The sequence below is a fragment of the Trichosurus vulpecula genome, chromosome 6 (genome assembly GCF_011100635.1).
Source record: "Trichosurus vulpecula isolate mTriVul1 chromosome 6, mTriVul1.pri, whole genome shotgun sequence".
NCBI lineage: Eukaryota > Metazoa > Chordata > Mammalia > Diprotodontia > Phalangeridae > Trichosurus > Trichosurus vulpecula.
In genome coordinates, this window is record NC_050578.1 from 82,903,143 (window position 1) to 82,916,782 (window position 13,640).

At 37.7% G+C, this 13,640-nt stretch overlaps 1 pseudogene; it reads right to left on the minus strand.

Moving 5' to 3' along the window:
• Positions 1 to 7,881: 7,881 nt before the first annotated feature.
• LOC118854668 lies at positions 7,882 to 8,467 on the minus strand (annotated as a pseudogene).
• Between the last annotated feature and the right edge of the window lie 5,173 nt (positions 8,468 to 13,640).

Below are 13,640 nucleotides of genomic sequence, written 5' to 3' on the forward strand. Positions count from 1 at the left end.
TGAGGTCCAGTCTCATTGTCACCTAGGCAAGGACATGATCTTACATACATGTGTTTGAGTTTTAGCTGCCGTTGATGCTGGGAGCAGAGCTTTATGCTCAATAAGAGATGAGAAAATAGATTTGCCTCCTTTCCTTTTAGGGATTTTTTCCCTTGAATATTTGTAGTCATTGTGTATATTCCTCTTCTGGGTTGACATTTTATTTTGCATCAGTTAATTATCTGAATTATGAATATTCCTTATTTTTATTGCACAATAATATACCATTACATTGATATGGTATAGTTTGTTCAGTCATTCCCCAACTGATGGGTAGCTACTTAAAATAATAATTGTTATTGATATATTTTGATTTTAAGTTGCCTTCATTTCCAAATATATTTGTTCTCCCTCCTCTACTTAATGAGCCATGTCTTGTAACAAAAAATAAAAAAAAGAAAGAACTAAAAAAATAGTTCAGTAAAACTAACTCATACTTTAAGTCTGGGCAGTTGTGTGATGTTCCACACTCATTATCCTCTATCTCTACAAAGGAGAAAGGGAAATGCATCTTCTTCTTATCTCTTTTTTGGAATAAGCTTGGCCATTATAATTACACAGCATTGATCCCCACCCCCTCACTCCTTTTTAGAAGCAGCTAGGTGGTACCAAGGATAGAGAGCGCACTGGGCCTGTAGAGAAGGAGAGAGAGAGAGAGAGAGAGAGAGAGAGACAGACAGAGAGAGAGAGAGAGATAGAGAGAGAGATAGAGAGAGAGAGAGAGAGAGACAGAGAGAGGCAGAGAGACAGAGAAGAGAGAGAGAAAGAGATAGGGAGGAGAGAGACAGACAGAGAGGCAGAAAGAGAGAGACAGAGAGAAAGAAATGGGGCTGGGGAGGAAAAATTTTAATTTTAGGATCTCAGGAACTCAAAAAGAGTTTTCTCCATTTCTACTCATGTATCGCTGAACTGTCTTGGAGAAAGTCATGCTGATGTGTGAACCGAGTTAATTATAAATTTGTGCTCTCAAATATTAATTTGATCTTCAACTTTCTATGTTCCCTGCTTGACTCTCTATCACATTTTACACAGCAGCTATCCTAAATCTGTTACTCTTTTCTCATCTCTTTAAAAAATTGTAAGTTATTTATCTTTAACATTCTTTTCTTTTTAAATTTTAAGTTCCAAATTCTCACCCTCCCTCCCACCGCTGAGAAGGCAAGCAAAATGATATCAATTATACATGTGAAATCATGCAAAACATATTAGCTATATTTTAAAAGAAGCAAGAAAAATAAAGTGAGAAAATTATCCTTCAGTTTGCACTCAGAGCTCATCAATGCTCTCTCTGGAGGTTCTTTTCCTATCTCTTCTACACCACCTCTCCCTGTGCCTTCACACAAGAGGACTTTGTTTCCACCCTTACAGAGAAAATCACTCTGAGCCAAGCAGGGCCTAAAGAACGACCAAGTGGCGCTTGGCCTAGGACCTACTGTGGGCCAACTTGCCACTGGACCCAGACAGCTCGAGAGGAGAAAGTGAGTCTGGTGACCTTGCACAGCTCTCCCTTGATTAAATCTAGCTCACTTGCATGTCATGGCATCATCTTCCTGGTGTCATGGTCCTCTTCAAGAATGAAGGACAAACAACAACAACAGAGAAAATAGAGATGACCCTTCCTGAGCTTCCGCTTCTTCCCTCCTCCACACCTGGAACCCTCTTCAATATCCTCTCTTCTGTCCTCCTTTGCTGTTGTCTCTCTCTGAGGACGAAGAGCCTCTATTGATGCTATTGGATCTCCTTCTTGGGAGATGGACCTATAGATCAATAAATCAATAATAATCTATTAAACCCTTATCACGTGTCAAATACTATGCTAAGCTCAGGGAATACAAAGGAAAAGCAAAACAGTCCCTGCCCTCAAGAGACTTATATTCTAATGAGGAAGACAGCATGTAAATAAAGAGGTCTATGCAAGGTGGATCTAGAGTAGGTACAAGGTAACCTTGGATGGGAAACACCATCTGTGGAGACACTGGATAGACCTGAAAAATTTCACATTTAGGCTGAGTCTTGAAGGAAATATAGGATTCTAAGAGGTGAAGATGAGGAAGGGAGGGAATGTCAGGCCTAGGGGACAGCCATTAGAAAGACATGGACATGGGAAATGCAGTGTTGTGTGTGAGGAAAGGCAAATAACCCAGTATGGCTGGACCACTGAGTTTATGGGGGCAGGATGCTGGAAATGTGTAAGAAGAACGGACAGATAGGAAGGAGCCAGGTTGTGAAGCTTTCAATATCAAACACAAACAAACAATATATTTGATCCTGGAGGTAATAGGGAGCCATCAGAATTTATTGAGTAAGAGAGTGACATGGTCAGATCTACACATTAGGAGAATCCCTTTAGCAGCCCTGTGAAGGATAGATTGGAATGGGAAGAGCCCTGAGGCAGAGAGACAGTAGGCAGTAGTCCAGGTAGGAGCTGATGAGGGCCTTACTAAAGTGGTGGCTGAGTTAGTAGAGAAGAGGGTGTGTCTGAGACATGATATGGAGGTATAAATGATGAGATTTGACAAATGAGCGGATAGAGGGGGTGAGCAAGGGTGGAATTGAGTCTGTAGACCTGGATAACTGGAAGGATGGTGGTGCCATTGACAGAAATAAGGAAGTCTGGGAGAGTATTGTGAAATGCAAGACCAAAATGTTATTGTTGTTTAATTTTTTACACTCCTGTTGGTCTCTTCATGATCTTTTTGGGATTTTCTTGACAAAGATACTGGAGTGGTTTACCATTTCCTTCATCAGCTCATGGTACAGAGAAGGAAACTGAGGCAAATAGGATTAAGTAACTTGCCCAGGGTGATATAGCTAATAAGTATCTGAAGGTGGATTTGAACTCAGGTCTTCTTGATTCCAGGCCTGGCACTCTATCTACTGCCCCACCTAGCTACGCAAATACCAAAATGAGGGGAAAGATAATGAATTCTGTTTTGGGCATGCTGAATTCAATATGCTTCTGGGATATCCAATTCAAAATATCTGACAGCAAGATGTTGGAGATGTGTTAGTATAATTTGATACACAACAGGGTCTGATATATAGGTCTGGGATTTATTAACATAGAAATGATAATTGAACCCACAGGAACTAATGATGTTGTCTATCAGTATAGTATAAAGGGAGAAGTGAAGGGAGCCCAGGCCATAGCCTTGGGGTCAAGCACAGTTAGTGGGTGTGATGTGGATGAAGATGCAGCAAAGGAGATGGATGGAGAAGTGGCCAGGCAGGGAGGAGGACCAAGGGAATGGAGTGTCATGAAAGCCAAAAGAGTATCCAGAAGAAGGTGATCAGCAGCTCCAGCAGCTGGAGAGTCACCAAGAAGGATGAGGATTGAGAAAAGGCCATACATTGGGCAGTTAAGAGATCACTGGTGAATTTGAAGAGAAGTTTCTCTTCAAATGTTGATGTCACAAGATCGATTGTAGAGGGATAGGAAAAAAGAATGACAAGAGAGGAAGTCAAGGCACAGGAGTGCAAATGGCTTTTTCAAGGAGTTTAGTGACTTGATGTAATGGAAAATGTGTGGACTTTGGAGCCAGAGGACCTGGGTTCAAACTCAAACTCTGTCACTTAATACTGGGATCTTGAGAAGTTAATTAACCTTTCTGAACCTCTGAGTCCTCATCTACAAAATTAGGGGGTTAGACTATACAGTATCTGAGGACTCACCCATCTCTAGATTTATGATTCTGTGTCAACTGAGAAGGGAAGAAAGGATTTAAGATAAGAGCTGATTTAGTGATTTTTTTCTTTTAAGGATGGGAGAGTGAAGAAGGAGATAGAGGGGGTCACTATCACATGTCAAATGGATGTGAGATGAAGAGAAGGGGAGAAAAGAGGACCCTCAGCAAATGTTCTTGGGGACCATTTGGAGCTGGAGGAGAGAAGAGAAGGTTTGGGATAACTGCTTTTGATAGGGGGATGGAGAATCTATTGGGGGAGGGGAGTAGAAGGATTGCTTTGATGCTGTAAGGACCCAGTTGAAATTGTTGCTGTTTAGTCATTTTCAATTGTGTTCTACTCTTTATGACCCTATTTGGGGGAGTTTTCTTGGCAGAGATATTGGAGGGCCTTACTATTTCCTTCCCTGGCTCACTTTATACATGAGGAAACTGAGGCAAACAATGTTAAGTGACTTATCCAGGGTCACACAGTTAGTAAGGATCTGAGGCTGGATTTGAACTCAGAAAGATGAGTCTTCCTGACTGGAGGCAGGAGCCTCCACCCTGGCACTCTGTTCACTGCACCACCTTGACTGACATTAAGTGACATAGATTTGTAGTGGACCCTGTTACTACTGTGTTGGGACTCACTTCACCTCCATTCATCAGTATATGAGGAGTGAAGGAGGTGAATGGTGGCAGTAATGCAAGTTTGGAGCTTGATAAAATGTAATTATTAACAATCCTAAGGGACATGATAGTGCAGAAATGACCTGGTTCACCAAGGGGTTGAGATTGGAAAGGGAAAAGAGTGTAGGCAGAGCAAAGGTGATGGCCTTTCTCTAATCTTCAATCTCTCCTTCCCCCCACTGCTCAGGTCTCTTCCATCTTTCCAAATGCTTTACTTGATTCTCCCAATCCCATCACGTATTTCTTCTCCATTTCAGAGACAAATCCTATAACACTGATAATATTTGCCTCCATTTCCTTACTTCTTAGTCCTTAATATCCTTTAGTCTGGCTTCTGACTCAAGTATTGAACTAGACCTGCTCTGTCCGAGGTGACCTGTGATCTCTTCCCTGCTGACTCCAATGGCGTTTTCCCAGTCCTATTGGAAAGATCACAGAAAGGCAAATAGGAAACAAAATATACCATTATTCCACTCTGTGGGGAAAAAAATCAAAGGATCACAGATTTAGAGCTGGAAAGGACCTTAGAAGGCTATTGAGAAGGAGAAACTGAGGCTGAGAGAGGTCATTCAACTCAATAAGGGTTACAGAGCTAGTCAATGTCTGAGGTGGGATTCACACCCAGGTTTTCTGACTCTAAGTCCAGTGTCTTATCCACTGTGTCATACTGTCTTTCAATACACATAGTACTGGACTATATTAGAAGATAGCCAGGCATTTGTCTAATCCTGTGGCTTAGTGCATCCACACAACCCTTTCTCTAAATTCTGCTCTTCCTCTCTTTTTGACTTGTTGGAGGGCTGACAGCAATGGTCCACCATTGTTATCCACTGTGGTACTCTGCCACCCCTGACACCACAGGAATTTATTTCCCTACTTTATAGAGTCTGTCCAACCCAAGACAGATGCTGAGATAATGACAAAACCACCCTAGCTAGACGCAACTGTAGTTTTGAACTGAATTCTTTTCTCTATGCTTTGCAAAGCTTGGCTCTGATGACACCCACACTATCCTAGCTTGTGAATAAACTAGAAAGTAAATCCTCCTGGGCTTTAGCAAGCCCACAGCGACTTCCTTGAATGCTCTCCCTCCAGCTTGTTGTTAAGTCATTACAAAAGTGATAGTTAAATCGCGTCAGGGTAGTCAGAAAGATGCTGAAACCTGGGGAAAGATCAAAGTGACGAACTGAAGGTATCAGCAAAAGGTATCCCACAAACATCTTTAGTAATGATGATTTCTGGAAACTGGGAATTTTTGCTTCTAATTTATGTGTCTGGCTTCTGTGGGGCTAGGCTGCTGTTGCTCCCATCCTCCCTTCCATCCCGTCTCTATTGTTATGGCTCAAAGGAACCCAGTAAACTACAGCTCATTCCTTCTCAAAAGTGCAGACTGGCTGGTCTGTTGTCTTGAATCATCACCCCAGTGGCCACGTGCTACCTTGAGAATTAATTCTCGCAAGGGTTGTGCACTTTTGGAAGGAAGTGGGGCAAAAGGAGAAATCTACAGCTAAGGATGATAGAGCACTGTCTTAGAAATGTCTGGGTTGATTTGTCTTGCTGAGAGCAGATCCATTCTGCCCACAAATAAAATATTCACAGAAACATGCTAGGGGCAATGTAACCACCTGGTAAAATCTCATAAAGACTTTTTCAATGTTGACAAGCAGTAGGAAGGGATTTCACTCAGAGTCTTTAAGTCCAGGTGGGGCAGTCTTGGAGAGGAAAGCATGATAATGTCATCCATCCCTCTGTAACATGCTACCTTTCCATGTGGTGAGAAAAGATAGTAAGAAATGAGTTCAATTAAAAAAAATTTAGACTTGTAATATTATTGGTATAGGAACTTCAGTGAAAAAACTTTCTCTTCCAATGTAGAAGGGCAGTTGTTCTGCTCCATACCTTACGCCTCACCTAGTGAGGTTTCCTTTGTAACAAAAGAAAAATAGTTAAAGCCAACTAAAATGGAGTGTATGTGACATTTTATATCCATAGTCCCTCACCTCTCCAGGGAAAGGGGGCAGCATATTTCCTCATCTCCTCTCTAGGGATAAGACTGATCCCTACAATGACATTTCTTACCCTGGGAGTTCACTCTGCCCCTGAAGTTCCTTCCCCTGATTAGTTGATTCCTCTTAGAACTTCCATTTTAAGGAAAGTACCCAGGTCAGGCATGTTTTCATTCCCCCTTGGGCTCTACTCTTGGGTCTCCAGGCTTTCTCCATCATGGCCCTGAGTGGGTACCTGCTCCCTCTCTCTTTTCCCCGCTTTTAGCTTCCTTTTATGTGTTGTCATCCCCCATTAGATTGTAAACTCCATGAGGGAAAGAACTGTCTTTTTGTTTGTTTGTACTTGTATTCTTAGCACTTAGCATGGTGGTAATAAATCCTTGTTGATTTGATTTGACAGTCTGAGTGAGTTACTGGGACAATGAAAGGGTAAATAACTTACTTAGGGTCAAATTGCTGATATTTATCAGAGATGGGACTTCAACCCAGCCCTTCCTCTGATTCTGAGTCTGACTCTACATCTGATTTAACAATACAAACCTTAACAATAATCTGGTGTTTACTTTGAAATAGATTTTACTCTTTGGGTTTGATATAGTGAAAGTTTAAGAAAATACAAGCAACTCAGTCCAGGTTGCCAATTTGTTAAATAATTCTCAATATTTGTATAGTATTTTGAGGAAGCTCAAACTCTTGTGATAGGTATATGCAATTTGTAAGTAAAAAATATCTGAAAATAAGTGGAATATCCCAAGTCAATTGACAGCATCAGAAGTGGAAGCAAAAGAACGAAGATTTCAACAGTGGTTCTCGTTGGGAGAAGCATTTATTCACTTCAGCATCTTTACCATGATGTATGCAAAACTTCTTGGAGTCCACTTTTATAAAAAGGTAAATGCAGAAAAAAACATACAGTTCGTAGGCATGTTGTATAGCAGAGTAAGATTAATCTCTTAGTATTACTAAGACTGTACTTGCTTTTGCATTTGGATATATACATAATCTTTGCATATAGATAAATTCATAAGCAGATTTTTGAAACAGTATTTCAGAAATGAGTTATGATTTAGCCTGGACTTACAGGGAATCCTCTAGACTATTCTAAATTTAGGATGTAAAACTAAGGGAAATGTTGCTATTTCATTAGTAAATGTGCATATTGGAAACCTAACGCTTGCTCATCTTTTTTTTTCTGATAAGTTTGTTTACTGAAGACTGTGATCCAATGATTATTTAGCAGCAATTTTACAAAATGATAAATTCTTTTATTAGCAGGCATTATCAACACACAGTACTAATCTTATTTAAAAAGACATGGGCGTTATACTGATGAATATTCACAAATAACTTAAAGTGTTTCCCATTTTAAAAGTCAACACACAGTAGGCAAAACCATTCTAAACAAAGAAGTCATAATATAAATGCATGATTGGAGTGTCTAAAATTACATATACAGTACATAATTAATGTTATTGATGTGTTCAGTACATTTTTATGTGTAATTCCGATGTTGCTTCACTTTCCCTAGACTCTGAATTGTGTACCTTCTCTTCCACAATTGGTCTATTCAAATTTTCCTTAGACATAATATTCTATTTTATCACATATTTAGTAAATTGGTGACTCTAAAATGTTTTATTCTTATATTCCTCAAATATTTGCCAATGATTAAAATATTCTGTAAATTCTATGGGATACTGATCCAAGTTTGCCTACACATGACTCTTTTGTGTGAACTCTGCTAGGGAAATATTTATTGCTTTTCAGAAGTCATATTATCAAGTGTGTGCCTAGTGTAGTCTATAGCAGGAAACTTTCAGAGTCTTATGAGCTGCACAGATTAAAATCTGTTGTTCAGTTGCCATCATCTGAGTATATGAAGTTTGACAGCAAGTTTATTTAGCTCCAAGTAGATTCCCTTCCATGTTCATATTTCCACCTACCTTCATCTTGGCCTTCAGGTGGTTCAAAAATTTTGTCAATATTGGAACAATCTGTCCTTGTGTTCTGTTGATTATATTGTTAAACACTCAATGTGCCATTCATTGCATCAAAGGATTTGTGAGGCCAATTTTAGAAAATAAGCCTTAGTGCCTAGACCAGTGTTGCCATCCTCTCCACCATGACCATAGGTAAAGTCTGGGCCAGCACCCAGAAACTGGGAATGGCTTCTAGAATGAGGTGAGGTTAGTTCAGTGGTTCTCAAAGCGTGGTCCAAGGTCTCCGATTTCAGGGGGTCCATAAAGCCAACCTATTTTCATAATAATAATACTATGACATTTTAGTTTTTAATATGATAAATACCTCTAGCTGTAACCCACATAAAAACAAAAGCTCCTTGGGGTCCTCAATAATTTTTAAGAATGTAAAGGGCTCTTGATACCAAAACATTTGAAAGCCACTATTCTAGATCTAGATACTGCCAGAGAGATCTCTTTAAAAATATTATTTATTTTGTTCTAAGAAGTAAGGATTATCAAGAATGCAGCAAAACTTGGGAAGATTTATACAAAATGAACCAGAGTGAAAGGAGAAGCAGCAGGAGAACAATATTATAGCAAAAAAAGAACAATGATGAATAATTATTACGACCAATCCTGGCCGAGGAGGAGAAATTAGGGAGTGGGTGAGTGAACTGATGAAAGATAATTTATCAAGCATTTCCTATGGGCCAAACACTGATGATACAAATACAAAAGCAAAGTCTCTGTCATCAAGGAGCATATGTTCTAATGGCTGATCTAACACCCGACAGAGGGGGTGCTTCACTAGATTTCTAGCTAGAAATGACCTCAGGGTCATCTAGTCCAATGTCTCATGTGGAATCTGGGACCCAGAGAGCTTTGGTGACTTGCTCACAGTGACCCTTGCAGTCAGTATCATTCACGTAGGAGTTATAATGGAAACTTGGAGAGTGGACGAGGTTTCCAAGGACAAGAGTGTATAGAGGAAAGAGAAGCTAGAACATTGGAGAAAGTGATAGCAATCAATCAATCAACAAGCATTGATTAAATGCCAAATGCCAGAGACTATGCAAAAACAAAATGAAACATTCCCTGCCCTCAAGAAGCTTACAGTGGTGTGTAAATTAACTGGGAGAAAATTAGATAGATAAAACATTTTAAAGTACTTACTATGTGCTACATACAGAGATTGGTGCTGGAGCGGGGTGGGGGAAGCTGGAGATACAAATACAAGCAAACAAGACATACCCAGCTCTCAGGGAGCTAATGCTCTAGTGGGGGAAGACAACATGTAAAGGGGAGTTGGAAACTGGGGGTGCAGGAGAAAGGCACCTGAGTGGAGGAGGAGAAGGAGAATAAGTCTTGGAGAGTGAGTCAAAGCATGAGGGAGGTGAAGAATGGTTGGGGGTACTTCCTGAAATAATAGTTCTAGCTAAGAAGTCATCAATTAGGGAAAAGGGCCCAAAGCAGAGGTTTCTTCAGGCTGGGAAGGCTGCTGGCAATGAAAAGTCTAGACACTGAGTCAAGGAGTGAGTGAGTCAAATTAAACCTTAATAGCTTTTTACATCTTTAAAAAACTTTTCACATGCAATATGTCCACCTTTTGCTGAAATCACTCGTTTTACACAATTTGGGTCCACCAGTTTTGACATGTTCTTTATCATGAAGCCATACTTTGGTCTTATTGGATATTAAGTATACTTTTGGAGAATAGTCTGGTTTTCCTTATTCTAGCCTTGGTTATCTCCCATTGTTTTTCTTCTTAAATTTTTCATTTTTATATTTTTTCCTTACATTTTCTGCCTCACCTCCCCACCCACTTACCTGCCTTTCCATTGAGAAAAACAAATACTGTCACAAGCATGTGTATTTAAGCAAAACAAATTCTTCCATTAGCCATGTACAAAAAACCCAAACAAATGTATGTATGTCTCAATCTGCACTTTGGCTACATCGCTTCTCAATCCAGAGTCTAGTAATTTTTTCATCATCCTCTGGAACTATGGTTGGTGATTGGAGTTCCTAAATTTTTCAATTATTTTTGTTGTTACAATATTGCTGTTTCTGTTTAAATTGTCCTCCTGGTTCTGCTCTCTTTACTTTGCATTAGTTCAATACAAGTCTTCCCTGGTTTCTCTGAAACTATTGTCTTCATCATTTCTTACAGTACTATAGTATTCTATCACATTCATATACCACAAGTTACTCAGCCATTTCCCCCTTAGTTTCCAATTTTTTTTGCCACAACAAAAAAGTGCTGTCATAAATATTTTTATACATATGGGTCCTTTTCCTTTTTTCTTTTTTTTAATCTCTTTGGGATACAGACCTAGTAATAGTCTTTCTGGGTCAGAGTATGTACAGTTTAATAGCTTCCAAATTGCTTTCCAGAATCATTGGTCCAGTTCACAGTTCCACAAACCATCTAGCATTTGTCATTTCCCTTTTTTGTCATCTTTGCCAATCTGAGGAGTTGATGTGGAAATTCAGAGTTGTCTTAATTTGCATTTCTCTAGTTATTAGTTATTCAGAGCATTTTTAATATGACTATTATATGACTATTGTATTATGTTATATTGTGTTGTGTTGTATTGTATTATATCTTATCATATGACTATTACATGATATAATTATCATATGACTATTCTTATAATTTTTATATGACTATTGATAGGTTGGATTTCTTTCCTCTGAAAGCTGCCTATTCATATCGTTTGATCATTTATCAATTGTGGAATAGCTCTTATTCTTACAAATTTGAATAAATTCCCTAGATGTCTTAGAAATGAGACCTTTGTCAAAGAGACTTACTACAAAGATTTTCCATCATTTACTTGCTTTTTTTCTAATTTTAGATGAATTTGTTCTGATTATGCAAACACTTTTAAATTTTAGTCCATAGTCCAAAATAGTCCATGTTACCTCTTGTGAATCTCTCTATCTCTTATTCTTATGAATATTCTCTCTGATCTGACAGGCAATTTCTTCCATGTTCCTCTAATTTGCTTAAGTCATCATTTGTGTCTAAATCATGTATCCATTTGAAGATTGTTTTAGTATACAGGGTTAGATGTTGGTCTGTATCTTGTTTCTTCGATTCTGCTTTCCAGTTTTACCAACAGTTTTTGGTGAACAGTAAGTTCTTACCTCAACAGATGGGGTCTTTGGGTTTATCAAATGCTGGGTTACTGTGCTAGTTTGCTTCTATATATATAACATGCCGAATATGGTCCATTGATCAACTTTTCTATTTTTTACTCAATACTAAATTGCTTTAATGATTATTGCTTTGTATTAGTTTGAGATCTGGTATTGCTAGGCCTTTTTCCTTTCCCACTTCCCTCTTTTTTCATTAATTTTTTTGCTATTCTTGACCTTTTTTCCTTCCTAATAGATTTTGTTATTCTTTTCCCCCAGTTCCATAAAGTAATCCTCTGGTAGTTTAATTTGTATGGCACTGAATAAGTAAATTAATTTAGGTATTTTTCTCATTTTTATTATATTGGTTCAGGCTACTCATGAGCAATTAATATTTCTCCTAATATTAAAATGTCTTCATTTGTGTAAAGTGTGTTTTGTAGTTTTTTTATATAGTTTCTATGTGGGTCTTCCTTTGTACATTCCCAGTGTTTTATATGTTCCATAATAATTTTGAATGGAATTTCTCTGTCTCCTCCTGTTGGATTTTATTGGTAATAGACAGAGGTGGTAATGACTTATATGGGTTTGTTTTATATCCTGAAGCTTTGCTGAAGTTATTAATTATTTTAATTAGTTTTTTCAGTTGAATTTCTAGAGTTTTTTGAGTAAACCATCATATGTGCAAAAATTAATAATTTTATTTCTTCATTGCTCATGCTTATCAATTTCTTCTTCTTGTCTTATCAGTAAAGCTAACTTTTTTTTAGCACTATATTGAATAGTGGTGGTAATGGACATCCTTGCTTTGTCCTTGATCTTACCGGAAAGGCCTCTAGTTTATTATGTTACTTGGTAATGCTTGCTTTTGTTTTTAGATAACTACTAATTAACATATTAACAAAGGCTCAATTTATTCCTGTGCTTTCCAATTGTTTTTTAAAAGCTATATCTTGTCTAAAAATTTTCTACATTTACTGACATAATCATATGATTTTCTTGTATTTTTATTAATATATACAATTATGTTCATAGTTTCCCCAATACTAAACCAGCCCTGCATTCTTGATATAAATTTACCCTAGCCAAGATCAGAGTGACTGAAGTGAAGCCCTATTTCTTGGCTGAGGGTGAGTGACAGATCCCTTCTCCTCTGGAGAACTTGTGATGTGTTGTTGTAGTCTCCATATTTAAAATCTTTGCATCATTACCCACTAGTGATTTTGATCTATAGTTTCCTTCTATTTTTAACTCTTCCTGGTAGTAGGCAACAAGTCCATATTGAGTAATAGAGGGAATTTGGCAGGACCTTTTCTTTTCCCTGTTTTTTTTTCCATACAGTTTGTGTAACATTGGAATTGGATGTTGTTTGTAAATCCATCTGGACCTGGGTGGGGTAGGGAGTTTGTTGATGGCTTGTTCAACTTCTTTTTTAAAAAAAATTGGGTCATTTAAATCTTCTATTTCCTGTTTTTAAAATATTTTTGTAAAAAATATCCATCCATTTCATTTATATTAATTTGATTTTCTTCTTTCTTTTAAAAATGAAGTTAGTTAATACATTTCTATTTTATTGTCCCTGCCCTCTGCCAAAAGCTCCTAGTGTTTTTTTTTTTTTTTTTGCTTTCAACTTTGTTAATCTCTTCTTTGATTTTGAAGATTTCTATTTTGGTGTTTAATTGAGGTTTTTTAATTTGTTAGTTTTTAATTTTTTGGTTACATTCCCATTTAATTGATCTTCTTTCCCTCTTTTTTTGATGAAAGTCGTTAGAGATTAAAAAAAATTCCTCTAAGAATTATTTTGACTGCATCCCACAAATTTGGGTATACCATCTCATAATTGTCACTATCCTTAATGAAATTACTAATTGTGTCTGTGATTTGTTCTTTGACCCACCCATTCTTAAGGATTAAGCAATTTAGTCTTCAATTAATTTTTTGTCTTTGTTTCAAAGGTCTTTGGTTGAACATAATTTTTATTGCGTTATGGTCTATACAATATATTTTAAAATATTTCTGGTTTTTTGCATTTCTTTGTGAGGCTTTTATATCCTGATACATGGTCAATTTTTGTGACAGTGCCATGCACAGCTGAGAAATATGTACACTACTTTATTTACCAATTCAATATTCCCCTG